At 41.1% G+C, this 24,975-nt stretch overlaps 1 long non-coding RNA gene across 1 annotated transcript in view; it reads right to left on the reverse strand.

Moving 5' to 3' along the window:
* Positions 1–24,975, reverse strand: part of LOC111943860 (uncharacterized) — a 64,693-nt gene that overhangs the window by 25,667 nt on the left and 14,051 nt on the right. Inside the window, exon 2 of the long non-coding RNA XR_015285025.1 lies at positions 19,587–19,705. This is a non-coding gene — a long non-coding RNA (uncharacterized LOC111943860). The remainder of the gene's footprint in view (positions 1–19,586; positions 19,706–24,975) is intronic.

Raw genomic sequence — 24,975 nt, forward strand, 5'->3', positions numbered from 1 at the left:
ACAAATTACTTTTTCTGTGGGTGGGGAGGAGTCTGAATGCCGAGTGCTCGCATCCCTCTAAAACAAGACGGGTTTTTAGGGGGCCAAGATCAGCTCCTCGGAGCTGCCCCATCAGACAGGGGCCAAAGAAGCAGCTCTTTGCTGAACACATCTGTGCCACTGCTGGGGCTGTAACATACTTTGGCTGTCCTGCACCACACTCCTGAGCATTTTCAATGTGGGAAAGGCTGGAAAATCAGCACAGGCATAAAATAAAAATAAAAAAATAATAATAAAAAAGCATGGAAAAAAACATTTAAAGATCACTCGCTAGTCACTGGAAAGTCCATATGGGAGCAAAGCTCTACTGTGATATCCTCTAATTAACCTAAAGGAGACACAGAACAACAAAGAGAAAGAAACAACTTCCATTCTGCTTTGGTCATCATTAGTTGAACTAAAAATCAACTGCATTCCAAGTAGAACAAAGTAAGCGTGTAGTATAACAATTCAGAAAAAATGCCAGCAATTCTTGACTTCTAGACCTTTGATCAGAATTTGCTTTGACTTTTAGTTTTTACTAGTTGCTAAAGAGACTATAAAGAAACACAAAGACACGTAATGCTAGAAGCTATGAGGTCAGCTTTAAGGGTCTGGAAAAGCAGCCAGACTTGAACTCTGAGTAAATGTCCTTGTCTTTGACATCCCATGACAAATATCTGTCCCAATGGGCTGCCAGAAAATTCTATCAGCAGAGCTCAAAATATTCCAGTAAATATTTAGCTGTTATTTTGCTTTGCCTTGGGACTGAGAGGGAACAGAGTTTCTTGGATACAAACAAACAAGAAATGAAACAAAACAAAAACAAACCCCACATCATTTTTTCCACAACAGTATACAGGACTCCAGGCATCAGATACCTGCACAGGAACAGCACAAGAAAAAGTTTATTCATTATTTAATTTATGGCCAAACCACAGATACTACTGCTGGAATTGACTGTGGTAAAGCGGTAACCAACAGCAATCATGTTCTAAACAAGTGTGATCACCTTGTAATCCATGTCTGAAGGCATGCAGCACACAGAGTACAGCCTTGTATCTCAGCTGGAGAATGGTTGAAAAGCCCTACCTTTTCATTTGGTACAAACCTACACTCAAATTTATAAAGACTCAACGACACACAACTTCTCAAGCAAATGTGTATCAAAAAATTGCTAAGAATATATGATTTGCACTTGAAACAAGGTCCCTAAAATTTCTACTTTCAGGAAATTTTCATGTGATGAATTTAATACTTCAGCAAAAAAACTTACTCTGTCCTTGTAATCATTAGTTTATATTTCTAAGTACAAATACTAATCAAGGTTCTAGCACGTAGCTTTGGGATTAAAATGAGTGATTACTTTTCAAATGGATGATAATTCTCCAAATGAGTGACAGATGAAACAAATATCTGAAACAGGATGGAGAAAAAACATCTTTTCTCTCCCTCCAATGCAAGCTCAAGAGAGGGCTCAAAAAAGTCAACAGCAAAGCAATAACAGACTGAAATATTTAGAGCCTCCTGTATAATTAATTTGTAACACTGAATGGAAACTCCATTATTAAACATAAAAATAGCAATGTGTCTGGAAAGGAAACCATTACTGGAGAGGTGCTTCAGGCAAGTGACAAAAATCCTCCAGAGTTTTCTTGCACTTTGAAAGAATACAAAACAAGAGAAGCCACTGGGGAAGAAGCCTCATTGTAAAGCTGCCAAACATAGGTGACCTGCCCAAGTGTATTGAGGGAAGGCACAAAGGCCTCCACTATTAAAAAAAAAAGGGATCATCAAATCTGAAAGAAAGAGGCAAATTTCAGATCCAGGAAGCTCATGTGCCAGCTCCACCTGTGTTTTCTGACTTCTAACAAAGTGTAAAGCAGCAGGCAGTTCATGGAAAAAAATGCTAAGTTCCTGCAAGATCTTTAGAAGCATGCAACAAGAGACAAATGTCAGGAGGGAGGATTATATATATATTACAGATTAGTAGCAAAAATAATCAAGCCCCACCAGAATGCACACTACCAATTGCATAACTGGGGATGAGAGCAACACCAGCCCATGGTCTTCTGTGACAGCTGGAGTTTAGCAAGTGCACATAACTGTACTCTGTGTATGCACTGGGTCACAGTCCACAGAAGACTGTTGCAGGCAAGTAAGAAACATAATGGAATATTCCAAAGTCTATTTTAAGATTGCCAAGATCCATTTAATACATTGTTGAATAGAAGGAGTGACTCCTGCTAATAACCTAATAAAAGAGCTCATTTATTAATAAAAGTAGGATAAAATACATAGCTAATGTTGTCCCAAAGGTACCCATTAAACATAGGTAAAGATATAGATCATTTTACCTTCCAGGTAACAAGAGGAAAGACCATGTTAGGTGCAAGGTAGCAAGATAATTATAAAAACCAGAAACACACACTCTTGTCAGTGCTGGTACAAAAATATGAACTTTCAATACTGTCATGGTGGACTAAGTCACAAAAATTTGCCATACTGCTTGATAGAAAAACTAAATCATACTCAGAGTCCACCAGAAAAGTTTTCAAAAGAATTCTAAACTGTTACACTGTTACAAAAGTCCCCTTCCCTAACTATAATAACAGTTGTATTACTGTAACAGTTAATATGTAATAGTCCACACTATATACTGCAATGTAAAGAAGTACTGGATTTTTAACGTAGGCTTTGGTACTGTTCATGCTTATGTAAAGCATGTGAAGTACAGCCTGTCCCTGGAAATAAAGGCTTCAATTCTCAGAAGGTTAGAGCTGACCATGAAGGACAAGAGATACCTGTGGCAAACTAAGATAACACCGCCTCCTGGCCCCTCTAAAATGTATTTGAAACCCTCCCAGTATTGTCTGGCCTCACAGACGAGTAATTGCAGCAAAACTGACTCCAGGGACATCTGGATAAGTAGACAAACAGCAACAGTGCTGCAGAAATACAGCTGCTTTGTAGTTTGACTATGATTAGTAATTGGCAATGTGAGAGACAGCTAGTAGTCAAATTGTGTTGTACCTGAACACTTGAAGAGTATAAGAACCCTGTGTAAAACCATGTTCCAGATGCCCCAGTTTGGCTAGGAAACCTCTTGCAAACAAATATTTACTTAGCTTTGTAATACCATACTTTGTACCTCAGCCTCTCTCCTCAGTTGGCAAAGGCCAGTTGCAAAGTTTTGTGGCACTGTCAAGAGCAGAGGGGTACAGAGTCCCAGGCTGTTACTGTCACAGTGAAGGTGGCTGCCATAAACCTTTTAGGTCCTCTGACTTCAGGGCAGAGGATGGCAAGAAAATAATTAGGAGCAGGAATGATGGTTGGCACCAGGAAAATGACACTTTAATATGGAATAAAAGAAAATAGGGACGATGCCCAAAAGCCAAACAACAATAACCAAGGAACTCCATGGGGGTGACCGACCAAAGACAGGAACAAAGGAGGGTACAACAATATATAACCTTAGGGGAGGAACATTTTGGAAACAAAACCATATAAGAAACACAACTAACCAATAGGAAAACAGAACTTGGACCACTTAACATAATAACCTCAAAAGCTGCTGGGAGGAGAACTCAGGCTCATCCTGAATTAAATGAATGTTTCCCAGGACTTAAAACTGCAGTTAGGCTTATCAAGGGTGAAATCCAGCTGACCCTGTATCTCAGGTAGGCTGACTCCCACATGTTACTTGTACAACTCTCTTATAAAGTGCTAGCATCCTCTAGGAAAGAGAAAATAAGCAAACTAGAAAAATATTTTACAGAAAAATTGGAGAAAAGGCCCAATTCACCAATAGGACATTCAAAGTCCTTTACAGGCTAAAAGCAGTGGCACTTTGTCAGGCTCCAAGTCCAAATGAAATGGCAGAAAGTGGAGGAAGCATTATGCATTAGAGATTCCAGGAAGACAAAAAGAGAACAGTAAAAATCTACCAGTATGGGATGTGACTGTGGTACACAATACAGTAACTTTGTAAAAACCAACAAAAAGTTAAATAAAAATCACAGGCAATAAAATCCTAATTTGTTCTCAGTTCTCCTACTTCAGACAATAAAGCTGCTCTGCACAGATGGTATGAAAGAAATGTTATGCACTAATTCAACCTGAGCCCTCAAATAGAGATGTGATTTAAGTGATTTTTATCCCTACTTCTACAGAACATACATTGGTCCCTGTAGGAGACAGCAGTTCCGCTCCTCCCGATGGTTTAGTGCAGCAGCCCCAGAACACACACAGGATACACGGTCTGCTTCTCTACTTGCACAATCAGAACTCAGTAATGCTCACTGGCTTTGCTGTTCCCCAGGAAAACATGTCCTAAATGGTACCTAACTGCAGATCTCTGCATAGAGGCTGAATGTGAATGGAGTACTTTCATGGCAAGAATCAATAAGGGACCAAAAGAATACATGGAAATGTGTCTGGGTTCCTCCTCTTAGCTTAATCAAAAGTAAGAAGCCAAACTATCAAGAAGGCAGTATTGTGTGAACTAGGTGATGGGCTGCAGTGGGGGAATGGAAAAAAACCCCAAACTTGAAAGAAGTGTTTGAATAAGACTAAGATTGCCCTGTGTTGAGGAGAATTGCACATAATTCTCTGAAATTTTACCTCTTCTGGCATTTTGTTATTTTTCGATCTTTCATGTCTTGCTTCTAGGATGCTTCCCAGGAAGGAAAAAAAAACTTGAAAAATCATAGATACTTCATTATTAAATGGTTGTGTCTCACTTTCCTACCACTTTCAAACTTCATAAACTTTTGACTTAACTGGTACTGCTGCTGATTTCCACCTGGATGGTAAATTACCTGTTGCAAAGCCTATTTCACTCAGTGGATTGATATGACTGCACAGATTAAATTGTGAGAAGGAACTGAATTGATTCCAAAGAATCTGGGGTTTGAGATATTTCCTAGCAGAGGTTGAGCTAAAAGAGCATGATCTCTGCCATCTCAGAGAGGCAGGTGTGGGGTAACCTGACCCTAGATCCCCAGAATTTGTTTCCAAAGTTTGTGTCATATGCTTTCCCTTCCAGAACTCTAAGCGAATCTGTCATGTGAAGAAAGTCTGAGCAGCTGGCTCCAGTTACATTAATCCCCTCAGAAGTTTCCAGGAATGAGGAAGAGCCTGCAGGTTATACAAGCCAGAACTGGCTCAGGCTATAAGGAAAGAAAAGAGATTCACAAAGGAGCCAAAGGAGCCAAATTTCATAAAAAGAAAAAAAGAGAGGGAGAAGCTTTAGGACAAATAATTACCTGCTGCTCTTCACACACCTGCTCCAAAGGAGAGAAGCAAGAACTTGCCTTTGCATAGCCAGCTCTGAGGTGTGAACAGTCCACATTTCCTCCTTTCTTTAATCCTCTACAACCATCAAGTTCTAACACAGCCTAGCCCTGTTTTATTTACCACTAAACCAATTCATCCAGAGTATTGGGGCTCTCTCCCACTCTCCTTAGGAAGCAGAAGATGTCACTGTTCAGAACATTTCTGTAATGTTCAGGCAGTATTTTGTACATTCATTTCTTTTCCCTTGGATTTGTCTGTGTCCTTGTGCTCCACTTTACACAGCAGCTTGCCTTCATCATGGCCTAACAGTTGTCATCATTTAACTGAGCAGAATTCCTCCTTTTATTTTTCTTCACAAATCAGCCTTCACAGTTAAGCTGTTCAGAGTTTCACACTGGAAGCCACAGTTACTTCTGCAGTGTGGTGATCTTTTCTTCACTTTTTAATCTCAATGTTAATATTTTCTATAGAAAGAACACCACAAATATTTGAGTGACTCAGTCTGCTGCTTCCATCAAGCATACACATGTCCTCTGCAGCTCCTAACACTGGAGCACCAAGCCTGTTCCATCTGTTGAGATCATAGAAGATGGCTTGGAAGGCTGGAACAACAGAGAGACAGCCATCTGTGCTAATGAGAGTCCCTTACAAGGTTACTCCCACCTGGGAAGGAAGGAAATAGCAGGCAGGTATAGGAGGATTTACCCCTGCTACTCTGGACAGAAACCAAGTTGGATAACAATGTTCTGCCAGCATAAAGTCAGCCTGAACTTTAGTTTACCTAACAGTCTAGGCACAAACTTCACTGAAGGAAAAGATCCAGATGCGTGTGAATTCTGGTTCCAATTCTGAACACTGAACAACTTTATCTAAGTAACCTAGAAAACCCAATTTGAAAAGAAAACTCTGTACTTAGTAGGACAGTAGTAATGAATCATTAGCACCAGTGACAAGCCCTGCATCAGCAGAGCTTTGAGCTGATGTCAAAGACAAACTTAATTTCAGTTAACACATAAAAGTTTGCTGTACTTGTTCATATACAACAACCAACATAATAGCACATTAGTCCTTCACTGCAGTTTTTAGACACTACTGAAAGTCAGATAATTCACTAAACAGTAAGCACCCCTCCTTCAGGTTAAAACAGACAAGTCATACCTGCTTGTGGAGGCAACAGCACACAAGAGTGCACTGTATCCTGTCATGGTATCCCATCCACTTTGATTTTCCTAGCCAGAAATGGTGACAAGTGGCTGTGATACAAGATCAGCCTGATGCTGCAACTCATGTTCTGGGTCTGCAGCAGGAGATTAAGCTCTCCATGACTGCATGTGCATTTCTGATGGGCAGAGAAGGATATGTTGGATGGGATTGCTGTCCTGCCAGGTAGAGGACATGTCTCAGGTAGAGAAACCTGAGACAAACCAAACAGCAAAAAGGTCATACAGTGACAGCTGACATTATGGTGAAGAAACAGAATTTGGAAATAACAATGTGCAGCACACGCCTGACCAAGACTCAGCTTGGCTTGTCATGACATAGGTACAGGATCCACCACAAAGCCCAACCTCCACTATCAGGAAGATGAAGAAACTCTTCCTGAGAAAGCTGAGATTTTAACATATCCAATCTTCCCTTCAGCTCATGAAGGCAGCAGCTGGATCCAGCAGCATCTGCAGGGAGGCCAAAGGGACTGACTCAATGAATGTACCAATAGAGATGAGCAACTATAACAGAACAAGCAGGGTCAGATTGGCAGCATCAGATTGATAACCCCAGGATGCTGTGGACAATATGAGTTCATGTGGGTTCGAGGTGAAATTAAACAAATTCAAAGAAGTGAGGATTACTAGGATATGTATAATCCATTGGCAGGTCTGAGACAGTACCCCAGGGAAAGTTCCACCTATTGCAAAGCTGTGGTCTTGTACTTCCTCTGCAAATCCCTGTTGCTCATTGTCAGAAACAGGTACTAGGTTAGGTGGGCATTTGACTTCGTAGAAATATTCCTGTATTCTGTCAGATTTGGTCTTAAGATACTTAGCGTATGCTCGGCTGCTATGCCTGTACACTAGAGAGAGAGCAAAGCTCCAAAGCTTCATGCCTCACAAAGCAGTGTGAACTCACAGAACCTTCACAGAACCTTCTTCCCCCACCACCAGCCTTAACAGTGCATGGTTCACCCCCTGAAAACCACTGCCTTCTGTTGCTCTATACAGTCTTTCAGAATAACTCCCTTGTCTGACATGTAACAAGGTCAGGACTTAAACATTTGCTTTTATTTTTTTTTTGTCTATGTATTTGTTTTGTAACTTTATATTAAATTAGGTCTTCAGCTTTTTCTGGCATTCAAAATACTTCCACATCCATAATAAAACAGCCAGTATCTGATGTCAATTGTGAATTTGGCTGGTTTGCAAATCCAGTATAACTGAGCAATCATTCAGATTTCAGGCTCATTCTGTTAGCATAATTCTGCACTGTTCCACATCTTATTACATGACAGTTTGTCCAAAATGGCCTCTGCATTCAGTAATTTCTACTAAGAATATCAACTGCCTCATGGCACTGAGACTAATTAAAGAGCTTGGATATGGTCATTTTGTTGTCTTGTGAATAACACCTAAACCTTCTTCCTGAACTGATCCTGCATCCAAGGCCTGCAATTCTGCTGCCCAGAAAGTCTGTTTTACTGCATATAATATACATAACAAAGCTGAAACAAGGAGCCTCTGAAAAAGAAATGTGGTTTTACACTTGGTTTCCAAAGTCACAGAGCCAAAGAGATCAGAATCAAAAAATACTCCAAAACCAAAACATAAAACCAATACAAAACCAAAGGCCAACCCACAAAAGCATTAATCTATGGTGCAGATAGCAAAATTACTAGGAAGACATTGGCTGCATAATTGCTGTTCTGGGTACTTTCCAGGTAAGAATTTATTCATTATGAAAGCAGAAGAAAAGGAAGAAGAGGAAAAAGAGCTTTCTTTACCATGACACAACTTAATTCAACAGTCCAGGTACTACAAAATTAAAAATGCATTAAATGAGCAGTCCTTTTTCTCAGATACATCTGGAGTTAGTCATTATAACTGGCACAACACCACCCAGAAGCTCACTTCCCCATCATGACTTTATAAAGTAGAGTACAAGACAAACACACCCACTGCTTTGCTCAGGAAGGAAAGGTACCCAGTTAAAAGGATTTTGTGGAATACAGACAATTCCTAAATTGCAGGGGGTTTAATGCAATTAGTGTGCTGTAAGTTAAGGCAGCACTGAATAACAGCAGTGCAGGGAAGTCCATCCAGCTGTTTCAGCAAGACCTAAGTATCTCTCTTTGCAGTTTTGATGCCATAACTCTGAAAGCAAATTCCAACCACAGCAGTTCACAGCAGTAATGCAAACTCACCACACTTTGATGCATCTACAGGGGATCTTTAGAGCTTATAAAAATTTATCCCCATTTTCTTTAGTAATGCTATTTGTAAAGTATCATCCTTCAACACTTACTCCCCCAGACCCATTTACAACAAGACCACCTACTACAAATATATGCTGCATTTTTCAGATTACATTTGCCAACTACTCCTTTCCTTTAGGCCTCTGAAGGTAAACACTAAGATAAAAAAGGAAATAAAAATAGGCTTTACATGTAAAACAATAGTTCTTGAAACACTTCAACATTCATACATCTTCACAGCCTCCAACCATAAGATAAGGTACAAGTCAGAAAGCATTTCCCACTGGCAAGTCAGAGGAAACCAAAACAGAGAAGCCAAGCCCCAGAGAAGACAGAGTGACATTAGGCTGCACTGCAGGACAAGCACCCAAGCTGCAAGCAGAGGTACAGATGGGCTGATGTCTGCCTCAGCACAACACAGCCTTTACCCAGGACACACAGAAGCTGCAGGAAGGCAACATAAGCAGGAATAAACCCCTGCAGTAAACCCCTGCAGCTGTGCCCTCAGCATGCAGGCTCCTCACATATGCCATTAGCCCTTCTAACTCACAGGCAGAAGGGCTGCAGCAAAATTAGGGTAGGGGGTAAAGGGTTTGCAAGCAAAGTACAAAGCCCAGTTAAACAATTGTCCTCAGTCAGTCAGAAACAGGGAAGCACAAGCATTTCCAGCATCATAACTCCATTGTTCCTTCAGGTTAATAACACCAGTGGAGAAATGAAACTCTCCCTACATGATGAGCTCTTTTCAGATTGTTACAACTTCAGTTTGGGTTAATGTGGAACTGCATTAGCAAAATGACAGCTCTATAGCTGCTTCAGGTCCTTCTCCCAGGCACAGAGCTTGAAAGCAGGGTCCAGATCACTTTAACCTTCACCAAAGCCTACCTGAACAAGCTGCCATATAATATTGATCTAATACAGAGCTCAGGTCCTTCTCAGCATATGTGAGGCTGCAGTAGTTCCTTGGGTCTGGACACAGTCAGTCTCAAGCACTACTCAAAGCAATTTTATTTTATTATTATACAACCATGCTTGGAAGACAGAAAGGTAGTTTCCAGTGTCCTCCATCATTAACATCAGATGCATTTAATCTGTAAAGGACTCTGGACTAGAGCGCCCTCACAAAGAGCAGTGCAACCTGTGTGCTCACAGGTTTTGTTAGCAGCATCCATAGCTGATGTTATACATCAGTTGTAGTGGTGAAAGCTCTTTTCCTTTTATGGAAAAAAAAAAAAAAGAAAAGAAAAGGAAAAAAGAGAGAGTGAGATGGAACTAGAAGGGGAAGGGAAAACACTGTCCTGTGGCTATCCAGGACAAGAAGTGATGGTGTCCCCAAATGAGTGTCCTTGCCAGGCACATCTCCAGTGCAGCAGGTAATTTTTCCCCATCCTTTTCCCACAGGAAAAGATGAGAGCACATGCTGAGCAGGGGCAGGTGCTGTGTGCCAGCTCTGTGCACACATCATTGGGTCCCCTCATGTAAAAGCCAGCACTGCAGCCCAGCGGGCAACGCTCGCAGCTGTGATTGTCACTTCAGGCTGTGAGTGCAAGGCCAGGAGAATAACACAAACAACAAGGGAAAAGAAATAACACCTCAGAGGCTCTGCAAAAGCAGAGGTGTGGCAGCCTGAAGGCCAGGACATGGAGTTGCCTGTGCAAGGCAGCTTATGGAGCCACTAAGAGAAGGCCATGAGCAATACAAGGGGCTGAGGCACCTAATTCACTGTGCAACACCTGTGCTGAACAATCAGCTGCAAAGCAAGAAGCAACACTACCATGTAGCTTGGATCACATCCTGGGATATAAGCAGGGCTGTCTGGTAAATACAACCTTCAGTTGTTAAATACAATCTTCAGCACACTCAATGGAGAGAGACATGTATCTACAGCAGCTACCACAACTTCTAACTTGATATCATGCCCTCCATCTTTATCAGCAAGATCTGAGCTTATATAGAAGCCCAAGGGTCTGTTCTACAGATACCTCAACCCTGGAGGAGCCAAAGCAGGAAAGGAGAGACACGCCTCCATACTGTGGTGAGCCTCCCTCCCATTGACCTTTGCAGACACATGTAAAGAGTTCTCAAAGTTCAGTGTTCTATTGGTTCACCAAATTGATGTAATCCCTTTTCCGTCCCCATTTGCCATTTATGTACATCCCCTAGAATGTTCTCCCTTCCCTGTGCCCCCAATGGCCCTATTTTGGTGCATTGCTCTGCCCCATTATCCTATTGGATCTCCTCCTATGCACCACTTTTACCTGTTCCCATTGGACCCTAGCCCAATGAACTGCCCCCTCCTACCTCATATATAATCCTGGACCCTCAGCCTATCCTGGTCTTTGCGCCTGGACCTTATTCAAAACGTAATAAAGCTCCAGGATTTCCATACAAAGACCCATCCGTTCATCAGCCTTTTTTAGTAGTGTGCTCTGGGCCCTGAAAGCACAGGTCACTCTTAAGGCTGTGTTGTTGCATGCTACAACAAGCTTATACTTCACTGCATTTCCAGATGTCACTGTTACCCATGGTCAGCCATAAAATTATCACTAAAATAAGCCAAGGAAGTGATGAGTCAGTTTTGATACTGGAACACTGTCAGGTAATTCACCTCTCTGCTGTAACCATACAATAGTTTTGTCAGAGGGAACCCACTCACATCCTCAGCTATGTGCTGAGGGATGAGAAATGGTATGTGTGACCCTGTTGTCAGCTTCCTGTGGGCTTGCTGGTACTCAGGAGGTTCCTCATTGCCAGCAGCTTCCCTGGGGACTCTGCATCAACAGCTGCACTGCTCCAATAACTGTATGGTGTAACACGGTCCAGCAAACCCTGGGCTGATTTTTTAGACGAGGCAGAGCTTTGTCTGCAGCACAGCTCTGTGCTCCTGGCTACTTTTGATGAGAGCATGCTTCACTGAAGGGTGTGCACGTTCCTCAGAAAGCTGGTGTTGTGTCAAGCACTGGGCAGGATGGGCTGGCCACTACAGAAACACCACTGAAACTGTATTCTTAGCACTTCCTTTCCCTTCTGCACTTACCACATCACCTGGGTTGGGAAATGAAAATGCAGGAAGACAGCAGATGGGCAGCAAAATTCAGCTCTGCATTCCCTCCCTCATAACCTGATTTAATTCACAAACTCTCTGCATGACCTTTGAAAGTCTGCTCCTGGGGGATTTTTCTGCAATGCATTCAGATACCTAAACTTACATAAAGGTTTTCAGCAGTATTTCCACAAGACCAAGGTGTTCAACTTCAGTTATTTTAATGTAGAAAATATGGATGCTAGCTTTGGAGCAAGCTGCAGGCCCCATGGCCTATCAGTCTTGCCTGAGAAGCTAGCCTGGGAAATTCATAGGAGGATTTCAAAACAATCCTCAGAGACAGAAAACAACTGCCAGGTGCTGTTTGTCTGTCCTCTTGTTTTCCTTGCAAGAGAGTCAGAGGGTGTTGTGCCCCACTGACCAATGATGGTGATGTAAAACTTTACTAACCAATAAAAGTTTCCTTTCTGTACTTTCCACGTATCTGTCTATAAGACAAGCCTAGAACAATAAACTAGAGGAATTCTCCTGTTGTGACTCCCTTGAGAGTCAGTGTCGTTCTTTTTGCCGTTCCTAATCAGAACGACAAGAAAAGGACATGAAGAACAGAACAAACACACATACAGAACCATAAGCAACCTCTCAGAATTCCTTTGGAAATGTGACCGTATGTGCTTCAGGTTCCCATCCATAAAATAAGGGACACAGCACACACACAGAGCTGTCATGAGTGTAAATAAAATGTACTGTCCTACTACCCAGGGTGCCTTGCAGTATCTTGAATAGATACCTTCCCTCTTCCCTCACGCCAACCTGGAAGGCAGGCAGGAATGGGATCTCATTACAGTGGTTTAATTCCCTAGAAAACCTAATCACTTATTTGAACTAAGCATGAGAAGTATCCAGCTCATTCACTGCAAATCCCAGTTAAAGATATAATCAACATAGCAATAGAAGTAGCTGTAGCATGCAAAAGAACAGTATTCCCTCATTGCAAGGAAAAATAAAATAATCCAGCACACCAATATTCTTTGATCAGCTTTTCTCCCACAAAGTGGAGTCTAATGAAGTCCACATTCATATGCAAAGATTACCTTCAGTTAGGAAAGGTAAAGCATGTTCTAACTGCCAGTCAGAAAGATGAAGGCTCCCATTGCTTTCACAAACCTCTCAAAACAAAAAAAAGTAGAAATAGAACAGAAAACATAATTCAGAAACTGCTGACCAGGGGGGACCACTAGGCCAGCATATTCTGTAGCATCATAAAACACTTGTACAGAAACAAGGTAATTAGACAGAAGTGCTTTAATATCTTACAATCTTTTCTTCTACATGTTGTAAATTTCTTAATGTTTGGGGAAAGCGAGTGCACACAAGTCCATGTGACTTTCCAGGAACAGATCCAAGCGTGATGCTTCTCAGAAACAGATTTATTTCCTTGTACAAGGAGTACAGGAAGCTGCATTCATGTTTTGTGCCCACTTCAGACTAAACAGCAATGCCACAAATGCTCCTAGCAATGGCTCTCAAACCTGCCCACTAAGGAGACTGAGCATTCAGGGGACACCAAGCAGGGATCCCACCCAAGCAATAGCCCACAGAAAGGAAATTAAAAGTAAATAAGCCATGTTACAAGCATGTCAGAGCCTGGGGAATGTCATTGTTCATACACACAGAGCCATCCCATAGAGCTTACTGTTCTTCAAGCATAACAAGAAAACATGCTTTACATCTACGAAGCTTCCAGTGCTGTAGTTACCTGGAAAACCTTATCTCTGGGTGAACATAAATAATTTGAAAGGTCAGGAATACTCATAGTCCAGCACTGCTTTTCCAGAGATGTAAATGGCAAGGCACAGCTAGGCTGAAGGATCACTCTATGCTCTTCTCTTCTATAAAGGAAAAGCATATGGCCATGCAAGTAACAAAGTTCATACTGATGTACACAGGGACCAGCTTGGAAATTGTTTTATTGCAGATACATTTGGGCTCTGACCTTTGAGAGCAAACAAGGATCTGCAACTCAGCCCCAGCATCAGCTGGTGAAAGAGAAGAAGCTGAAAGTGGAGAAGTCCTTTTGCCAGCTGGGAGCTGTTCCTGGGGCACCCCACCAACTGTCCCCCTTCTCCCAGCCCCAGGCTGCTCTCAGCCTGTCCCTCCTTGGTGCCAAGCAAGCAGCAGTGCCAGCAGGAATATCATCCTGGAGATTGCCTGCATAAAAAATCAACCAGTCCAGGAAATACTTGCATGCCAGAGTATGAACAGTAAAGAGACTATCGTGGAGAATTCAGACCATCATCTATTTAAAAATAAACCTCTGCTGCTTCTTCACAAACAAGATATCTGGACTGCACATCCCATGACAGTAAGAACAGTAAGCAAGGAAATAGAGAATTAAAATCTACAAATGAGTGATCCTCCACTCAGCTTCTCTGCCCAACCAAAATGACTTATCAACTCCCAATATTCTTTTATATCTCACTTCTAAGTGACTATTATATATATAAGACTATTTTTACTCAGAAAAGACATTGTCAAGTAGTAAATCACTTAAAGTCCTCCTTATGCTTGCCAGATTTTCTAGAAAGATCTCTACTACAGTAGATGAGACAAACTGTGTCTGTCAGACCAACACTAATGCTTCTGAACAAACACTTGCAATAAGATTAAAGTGCACATACTAATACTAAATGATAGTTTCTCTAATTTCTTAAACAAGTACTGGAAATTTTGTTTTCCAGTGAAGAAAATGAAGGATTCTACACTAGAAAGTATAAAAACAAATTACATTAAAGCATGATGGAGAAAAAATGACAAATAAAGTCAGAAAACCATAGCTGTCTCATTTTTAAAACACCAGGATCCATCTTCCTGTCGTGTCCAGCCTGTAAACAGCTACTGCTTCCGGAAAATGGGTTTCACTTGGTACATGAAGGATTTACAGCTTAATTACTTACACAAACACATTAGGGCTTCACTGACCAAATGATAGGACACAACTGTTCTTTTTCTTGAAAAATTCATAGAACTCAAAAAAAGGAAGCTGACTGCTTCAGTTTCCTGATGGTGGTCCTTCAAATGTATGGGAAGGTTTTGGCACCTTTGATCTGGGTATGGGGACAGGCAGGGGAAAATTATTTTAAGACCTCTCTGCCATCTTCTCAGCAGAGCATGAACATTTACACTCACATGGCCAGAGTCATTGAGAATTAACAATATGGGGCCAAAGACTTAATTTCTTTGCACTTTTTATTTCAGACATGAATATCTTCTATAGTAACAACCATATTTGTTTTTCTGCCTCAATTTATTTTTCTACCCCACTTGCACGGCCACACTGCTGATCCCATCTTTATTTATGCCTGCAACAATACTGTTGTGATCCCACCAAGCACAATGTTGCCCATTTTCAACACCAGGAGACAAGACTGAAGAATTTACAGAATCACACTTTTCTTCTACAGCAGGGCCACAACACAAATATCAAAGTGCTGTAAATAGAAGAGCTGAAAAGTAAAATAAACAATTTGGCATTAAAAAGGATACAGCTATAGTAACACATTTGGATAATCTTACACCCATTCATTGGGAGTAGAGGAGAAAACCCAGCCTAACATGATCCTCTTACCATTCTGGAATCAGGCACAGGTTTCCAAAGAGAAGACCAGCAGAATCCAGCCTGCCTGCAGTGTCCTTCCCTCCTCATTTCATTCCTCAGAGAGGACCCAGAGTCTGTCTGCTTTGCATACAGACCCAAGGTAGAATATATCCCAAAGGCAGTAGGCAAGTTTTCAGAATCCCAGTTTTGTGGGGTTGGGGTTTTCACAGCGAGCATCAGATATGAATAATCACTCAAAAATGGAATTCATACTTATGTTCAATGATTAATGCTGAAATCGTGACGTGTCAGAGCTTCGTTATAAAGACCAATATAAAAGAAAACCACAACAAAACACTGCGCCAAAAAATACCCTTTTCTTATTTCTTCTCTCTCAAAAAAGTTACTTGCAAATGTGTTGGTTTGACTGTCCTGGGTTTGTTTTCTGTTCCTATTGACAACACAGAGGCAACTCAGCTCTGAAGAAGCTCCACATCAGCAGATTTTTTTATCAAGACCCGGTCTTGATTTCTTTGACTGCACATCCCTCTGAGACCAAAACTGCACTCTATCATTTCTCTGATAAATAAAAAGCTGATTTAAAAGATTCATTCTTGTCTCTACCCTTTCTCATTCTTCTCTCCATTTCCCATCTCTGCCTTAGAGATGTGGTAGATCTCAATGGTACCAGACTCAAATTTGATAACTAAAGTGGAGGGAAGCTGAACGCCAGGACTTCAAGCTTAAATTGTACCAGCACTAGAAAAAGTATACATAGAATTGGATCCTTAGCAAGCATCTTTCGAGAGGAAGGGCTTTTCAAACCCACAGCAGACCAGTTCTAGGCACAGCTGCTCAGTTGTGGTTTGAAGCAGTACAGAAGATGTGACACTTTCAAACAGCTTTATTCTTTTATCCCAGCTACAGAAGAAGAGATGAAATGACATGGCATAAAATCTATGAGATTAAACTGCCCCTTTGACATTTTCCAACCAAACTTTAACTGGCAGAGTTTGCACTAGCTCATCCTTTGTTTTGTGTAGACAGTCTTGTCCTTTTCTGTCACAGGACTCATAATCACACAGCCAGAGCCCGAGTTTACAGAGGAAGTAATTACAAAAAAAAAAAAGCTCCCAGGTTTCTACTCACAGAATGAACACACTTGGTACAGGAGCATCAGGTTGATACAGTGTTGTTTCTTTTTTAAGTAGAAAGAGTGCATTTTTTAAGGCCTCTCTATCAAACATAACACACTTTTGAAAGCTTTTTAAACTGAAGGGCTTGGTAGTTTCCATCCCAAGTACCAAGAGAAGATTCATTCCCTGTGTCCTCTATAGTTTCTGAACTCTTCTGCAGGGTCACAGAGGAAAAAACATCCTATTACCCAATAACAGTGGCAGCAATACATCTGTTCTACAGCCAATATCTCCCTGACAGCTATCATGTCCCAGGAACCGTTCCATTATGTCAGATAGTTACTTGGAGTTGGTGGCCAGATGGCAGCAGCAGGATAATAGCTGGCAAACTTGTATATGACTTCCCTTCTTCCAAGGTACAGAAAGACAGTTTCCAGAAATACTCACTGTTAAAAATGGCTCTTCCTAGTCATTCCTGCTATTTTCTAATGGCTGCCTGCCTCTGCTATATTTGCGTCACAAAAATCAACACAGGAGTCTTTGTTAAAAGAGCACAGTCTGAGTGGGACAAGCCAGCTTAGATATTACAATCACACTGAGCATTTAATTTTATTTTTAAGCCCATCTGTTTAATGAACAACCAGAAATAACTTTGGTCTTTTTTACTGTAGATTTTTCTTCTACAGACATTATCTTGTGGTCTGCCTCATACCTGATGATTTATTAATTACCATCCTGGCTACTACTAAGAGCAGAAGTGTTATCAGTAGGGTACTGTTGCTAACTGATAAAATAAGGGATGTCATCAATTGTATATAATAAAGACCTGTCAAATTGCACAGATCTACACTGGCATTTTGTGGATGAAGTCTATATATGCCTCCTTGACTTTAAAAGGAACCTTCTTGTCCCATCCCACTTTTGTCATGTTCTGACATCCAGGTATAGCTACACCATTGTTAGATAAGCTACAGCTAAAAGGGGTCTTGCAAGAAAATGCAAGATTAAACCAAACCACAATCATCTACACTCAATGTTTTCATCATCCAAGCCAGGTGTGGGCGTATCAATATTCCAAGAGATTTAAGTAACCTTCAAAAAATAATCATTCATAGATCCCTGAATACCTTGCTGATGCACCTCAGTTCTCAGAAACCCCGTAGCACAATGTGTTTTAGAAGAAAATATTCTCTCAAAAGGAATTGTTACATTAATAGTAAGAATAAAAATCTCATTTAACATCAGAACTAATAAAAGCCAGTAATATTTCAGTCCAGAAATTTACCCACTTTTTTAGGGCAGTTCTTGAGTAAAAACATTCATATATGCTTGAATTTATTTATCTATGCTTATTTAGGGTATTTGGGTTTATACACAAATAGGTATAAATAAAAAGGCAGAAGTTTCTAAGTAGAGCAAAAACCAATATCTCCTCCTTCCCCTGGGAAAGGGCTTTCTCCCAGCTGCTGGTATCCCAACAGGGCTGGAAGCAGAGAGCTGGGAGGCAAAGTCATACCAAATGCCTACAGGGAGAACGGGCAAGTGCCTCAGGATTTTGAGCTCTCCCACAGCCAGGCCTCTGGCTTGCACCCTGCTGCCAGAAACAAAGCTTCCCACTGCTGGGCTGTATTCAGCCACCCTGTGCTCTTCCTTGGGAATCAGTGCTAATTAATCACAGTTTTTCCCCTATAGAGATGAGATCTTTTGCTCCAGCCTCTCCAGTGGCAGGCAGAACCAAGGAGACCTTTTTGATTCTACTCCCTCCTTTGTACACCACTTGTGTTTCAGGATTGAAGCAAGGTACAGACCTTGTCACTCCAGCAGGACATGTGAGGAATAGAAGGAAAACCAGCAACGGTTGAATGTCAGGCATTATGGTGACAAAAATCAAAACAATCATTGAACTGCTTCCTGCTGGTGTGTATTATGAAGTAGAAACTGCTGTTGTAAGAAACTCAAACTACTCAAATGCTAATTTTGTGATATGATTGTACACCACGTTCATAGCACCTGGAAAACACTTCATGCATGTGCACTCAGTGAAGCAAAGACACAAAGGATATGAACAGTGGAACTATTTTAAGGAAAAGTGTTGCTGTGTTCCCATCTCTCTCCCCACTACCCAACCTGCTCATCGTGAGGGCAAAATGTGGAACACTGGGCAAAAGCATAGGGAGGGTACAAAGCTCTATGTGATTACTTTCCTCACTAAACAAATGTCAGTAGCAAAGTTCAAAATTACTATTTCCCTCTTAACCAAAGCAAAAATTCCAGATCTAGTTAGTAGGCCAAAGGAAGAGCACAAAGCACAAATCCAGAATAACTCAGGGCTCAAACCTGCAGGCTGAGTCCATCCTAGTAACACTAGATCTCAATTACTCACTAACCATTTGCTAGCATTACAGCATCTCTTAGCCCCAGCATGAGATGAAGCACAGCCAAATATACCCACTTGTCCTGGTTGTGAACAGGACAGGGTTAATTTTTTGCAGTAGCCAGAGGGGGGCATAGCTGGGACATGGAGGTGATTTTACATCACCTCACATCATGGCTGGGGGCAGGGAAAAGGGATTCTTCTGGGGACAAAAGTTACTTTCCTGTAGGGAAAAGGTGGTGGAGGAAGCCATCTACACTGTCTATTAATAGGTGGTTTTCCTTGTGAATAATTTCTTTCCTTATACCTTTTGCTATTAATATAATTGCTGCTACTGTTCATTTTCTTACCTCATTGCTGTTAACAGTAAATTTTTAGTATTTCAACCCATGAATTTTGTTCTTTGTGCCTCTAATTGGAGGAGCAGAGGGGAAGAAGTGGTGCATGTGGGAGTACTAAGTTGAGAATACCATTCCCAAACCATGACACCGCTTTACAAGGCCAGGATTTTCCCATCTTGTTCGCTCTGCTTTTTGATGCACAACCTGTTCTCAGATGCAGCTCCCAATGGTTTGAATCACACTCTGAAAGCAATAACAGTGGCCTAGCTTCTTAAGACGTGTCAAGTGTTCCAAGTTCTGCATTTTACTCACCTGTAAATGAAACCAGGAATCAACATCATCTTCATTTTGCAGCCCCAAGGAGGACTGGAGCTGTGCTCTGTTCAATGCTCTGCAAACACACGCAGAGAATCCGCCCCACACCAATGAATCTGTAGTTAAAGAGATGGAGATAAGGTGCAGAGAGTTACAAAGCAAAAGGATTTGTCCACAGTTTGCAGAGAAGTAATACAACCTAGACCTCCTAGCTCTCCTTTCCTGGCTATTTAAAGCCATTTCTGTGCCTGTCAGGTACTAATGGCAGCACATCATGACAGTCAAATTTATCTTAAATAGGGAAACTGCCTGTTCCAAAAATACAGCTGAAAGGGAGCTCTCCAAATCATCTGGTCCATATGTTCTGTTGGCCAGGAAACTCAAATTGGCAAATCTAAACCACTACACGAAATTGGTGTTTCTGCCCAGTTTCAAAGTGAAACTGCCACACCCTCCCTGTACATCACATGAAAAGCTGTAGCCTCAAAGTAAGATAGCCATAGGAAAAAACTGTTTTTCTTGCCCCATCAAAACACTTGTAGCAGTCTTGGGTACAATCATCTCAAGGATTCCTCAAGTTTCCTCGAGGAGGAAACTCTATGGACTTTTCTCCACTGCTGAGTACAGGTCTGGAGCATTCTGCATCCAAGTACTATTCTTTAAGGCACTGACTTACACTTTACTCAACTACCCTGCAAAGGGCTCATTGAGCTCACACATGCCCATGTCCTTGGTATGGTCACACCATTTTGTTTTAGCAAGTGAAGAAATATTGCATAGTAAACTTTGTACATGATCTGCTATAATTACCACACATGTAGGAATAAAAAGATTATTCTCTAAACATAAACATCATTTTGCCATCCCTCAGCATGCAGAATAAGATTTAAATCCCATGGGTCATTCTCTGTGCTCAAGGAGGAAACCATCAAGTTTCCACTTTTGCGGTAACAGCATTGGTTAAATCCTGCCAGCTCTGTTAAATGCATGTAAAGCTTGTGTGCAAGAGCAGAAAGCTCTGGAAGCTGTGCAATGCTGGTTCTTCAAACAAGAGTGATTTCACCTTATTGTTTACTGACTTTTTTTATTATACTTAACAGACAACATGTCAGATAAAGGCATAAATTCTTATTGAAAAGAACTGCCACTCCAAAGTCATAACAACAAAAACCAGACAAACCCAGACCAAGAGTTACAAGTGCCATAGATAACAATCTCAAGAACATTTAGTAAAGCTGATGAACTGTATTGGTAAAGGATAAAGGAAGCTCATGCTTCATTATAGCAGTGCCTGTGTAGTGCTCTTACACTTCCAACAAGCTGAAGGACAGTGGCCTTCAGGTAGCAAAATTATTATGTGCATAGGGAAGTTTCATCCCCAGTTACTCAGCAAGAGAGAAGCTCCTTTGTGATCTGGCACTGCCCTCCCCACTTTGCCAAGGGCTGCAGAACTTGGAAAAAACCCAAGGTAAATAGGAATGCAGCCTCAGGCTGTGCTCCTCTGAAAACACTTCAAGGGCTTCTTTAATACCCTCTCTTCAGGACAACAAAGGCCCTCTAGCCTTCAGCTGACTTCCAAGTAAAATGGAAGCATTGAGGGATCTTGTAGGAGGACCGTGTGGTGTACTTCTACAACATAATTAGTTTCTACAGTAGTATCCTTAAAAATATTCATCCTTTTCATTAGGTGACAGCTGCAAAATGTAAACATCTTTTGAAAGCTTATTTCTACTTTTTTTTTGCTCTCTTATAAAATTAAAGGGTTTAGATCTACAGTCTTCAAATGGCACATCATAGGGAAAAAAAGAAAAAAAAAAGGAAAAAATAAGCAAAACCAGAATGCTGTAGAAAAATTGAATGCTGTAGGGGAAAAAAAATTCTTTGTCTCTAGTGATGCTCCCAGGAATTTCAAGGCAGTGGTTGTCAGTCTGGGGAATGTAAGTGCTGCTTAAAATAAAGAAGGTATTATGGAGAACCTAATGCTAGCAAAAGGTGTCAAATACTCTTGGCAGCAAAAGCTTCAGACAAATGAGTGACAGAGTATTGTTACACAATGTACAAGTGAGGAGACTGTATACACAGGTGACCTGTTAAAAAGGTTAGAAGAAAGGGCTGCTATTAAAATAACAGTGGTCTTCACGTAAGCTCTTTACACTGACAGGTCATTCAAGTCACTTTGTGCTGTACTGGAGATGCACAAGAGAGCAAACTTAAGCAAACTTACCTGCAGAGCCAAAGGAGGCACTGACACAAATGCCACAGTAATGAAGACATGGGGGAAAAAAGAAAATAAAAGCGGGGGTGTTGAAGAATCAGGAGACCCCCAGTCTCTTCCTTGACTTGAAGCCTGTGCCTAGCAAACCACACAGTCACACTGGTGCTAGTTAAGCTTCAGAGGCAGCACACAGTTGCTGAGCAGAGCAAATTCTGCAGTACTCATGGGTGAAAATATATGAGGAGCCGGCACAGCAAGAAAGCTAAAGATAATTTTACTCACTGTTAAAGACAACTGCATTCACCACTGATAGTTCTTATCTAGGCATAGCAGACTTGGCCCAAACTTCAGAGACAGATTTGCAGAGAAATCTCACCACACCTTAGGGAAGGACATGAAAGATAGGAGATGGCACTCAATTCTGAATCAGTGCCCAGGAGTGGCATAGATATTTGGGACACACAGAGGAGAGTTAAATAGAATTTGCTATGAACACAGTATTTAAAAAAAAAAAAAAAAAAGAGATATAATAAGCCAGAGCTCTGCTTAACTGAACTGCAACTGTTTCATGAAGCAAAGACAGGAGATTTCTATCCCATGGAAAGTACAGGTAGCTCAGGTTCACTTCCCCCCCACAAAATAGAGACTAAATTTGAGTGCAATAACAGAGTATTAGATACTTCTTCCTTAATTACTTCAGAAACAGAACCTTGACTATAAACAGCTTCTTCTGTGTCTCTTATACTGGAGATTTACTAGTAGACAGCTCCATGCATCCCTAAACAAAGGAAATTCAGGTAGGCACCTTTAAAGAAGCTCAAAAGATAAAAATCAATCCTGTGAACAACAAGGAGCCCAGGAATGCTATAGGGCTTTAACTTTCTCTGCCTTTGTCCAGTAATGCTGGACCCACCTTCTCACTCATCATCCTGGTACTAGAAGACATTGTGCAATAGGGCATAACTTCATAGCACTGTGAGGAGTCCTGGTGCTATTCAGAGGTGATGCAGCAGCCATATCCACTAGGATTTGCCATGCCAGACACTGTACACCACCTACCTGAGGTGATCTAGCACCTCTCCCAACAATTCAGTAGCTGTGGCTTTTAAGGTTTAAGGTTTCAGAAAGCAGCATTTCTATTGCTTCCCCTGCAAACCTATCAAAGTAATACATCTTACTATCATGAAATAATATGCAGGAAAATGAAGGCAAACAAATTGATAAATCTCATTAGTGGGATGACTGTGCTCTCTCTTGAACAGCCTAGAATATTGAACAGCCTAGAATATTGCTTTCAAAAGACAATCATCCAAATGCCAAAAATGAATTAGCTGTAAATGGCTTCTGATTGGTAATTTCCATACAGATGTGCCAAGCACCAACCAAGAGAAGAACCATGCTTTTCTCTCCCTTGTTGGTGTATAAGGCATCATGAGGTATGATAAACCTGGCTTTTAAGTTTTCCCAGAGCCTCATATCCCAAAGACATAAGATTCCTATTTTCTGTAAACACTAACTTGGATCAGAGGGTTTTAAAGAGCACATTATTAGAAAAAGCAGTTTCAAAATCCAAATGAAAATACAAGCTCAGTTGTTTAGAACCTGGGATTTGGTTCATGCTGTTCCCAATGCTTGAATATTTCTTTCCTGTAAAGTAACATAAAGCCACAAGTCTTTTAAGATAAGCAAAAATAAAACCCATTTGTACAGCACTTCCAGGGAGATAACTGAGCCTGGAGCTTTGTGAAATCAGAGGCAACTACTGATTTTGCTACTCATTTCCCACAGAGGTGTGATGCCACCCCGTTGTTTTTGCAGAGCTGACTGGCTCAGTGGGATACCAGCAGTGGGATACCAGCTCAGCTCACAGCAATGATGGATGGTGCTCCTGCTCCAGCAACTCCAGCCTGCCAGCTGGCTCAGAAATCACATATACACATGTGGAATTCTACCATTCTGTGTGCCTCTGCTGAACAGACCTTCTTCACACCTCTCTTATTCCTCAGAGACTTCAACCACCTTGTTTTGAAAAGCTTGTTTTGACATGCAGGTTGGATCCTTTGCTTGCATGCAAGGCTAGATGCCTTACCTCATCCATAGCATGGGACAGAGAAAAGAGATCTCAGACATGAGGTATCTTTGTCAGCTTTAGCAGTGTTTTTCTGTGTTTGATTTTGGTACAGCCCTGCATGACTTTGAAAGGGAGATGGGTGCTACTTCCCCATAAGGCTCCCATAGTACAGGATATCCAATAAGATTTGGAAGAGTGTACCCCCAGTACAAAAGGCCTTCGGAAAGAAAATATCAAGGAGAGGAAAGATTTGAAATATGCAATTTTACATATTTTGAGAAGCAGCAAGGCTAATAGTGTATGATTTGTGCATCAGCTCCAACCATCCCATGGCTGCCCTGATTATTAAAGGTTTTATCCAGTCACAATTATTAGTAATCGTGTCTTCCAAGAACAAAAAGTTATCTGGAAATACATCATTACCTTGTAAAGAAGTAAGGCTTCTATCAATTATTAAATCATTTCACAGGCCTAAGAGTCCTTGGGGACCTTCAGGGGGTACAGTGGCTTTAGCCAGCTTCTATCCAGAATGTGCCTCTGCAAACAAACTACCCAAGAAACCAGCATACAACTAATTACAGATGCTGTTACCTACAGTCAGCATAAGCAGATGCCATTCCATGAGATTTCAGACAACCTGCTGAAGTCTAACTGATCACAAAATGCATTAGCAAGTCAATATAGCCTTACTAGTAGTGAATATAACAGCATTAAACACGCTTTTCCAAAAAGACAGGGAACCCACAAAATATATATGAGCTGAATACAACTGATGATTTCACGTAAGGATTTTGCTGGAACTGCAGAGCTTTAGGTGCTAACTTAAAATACACTAATAGTACACATTATAATAAAACTAGCACAGCTAGGTAGACCTGCACTAATTGCTGCTGAAATTGCAGATCTGACTAACAGTATTTTTATTACATGTCAAGCTGCCCAGGTAGCAAATGCTCCCCATCTTGAGGGGTGAGATGAATCAATCAAAAATCTCATATTTGGCTTTCCATTTTTTTTTGTATTTCCAAAAGAGTCTGCTCCTGAAAAGGACATCTTTCAATAAATTCACCAGTGCATAGTATGATTAGTTCTCAAGAAAG

Source organism: Cyanistes caeruleus, chromosome 3, assembly GCF_971803275.1.
Source record: "Cyanistes caeruleus chromosome 3, bCyaCae1.hap1.1, whole genome shotgun sequence".
In the NCBI taxonomy this organism is placed as follows: Eukaryota; Metazoa; Chordata; class Aves; order Passeriformes; family Paridae; genus Cyanistes; species Cyanistes caeruleus.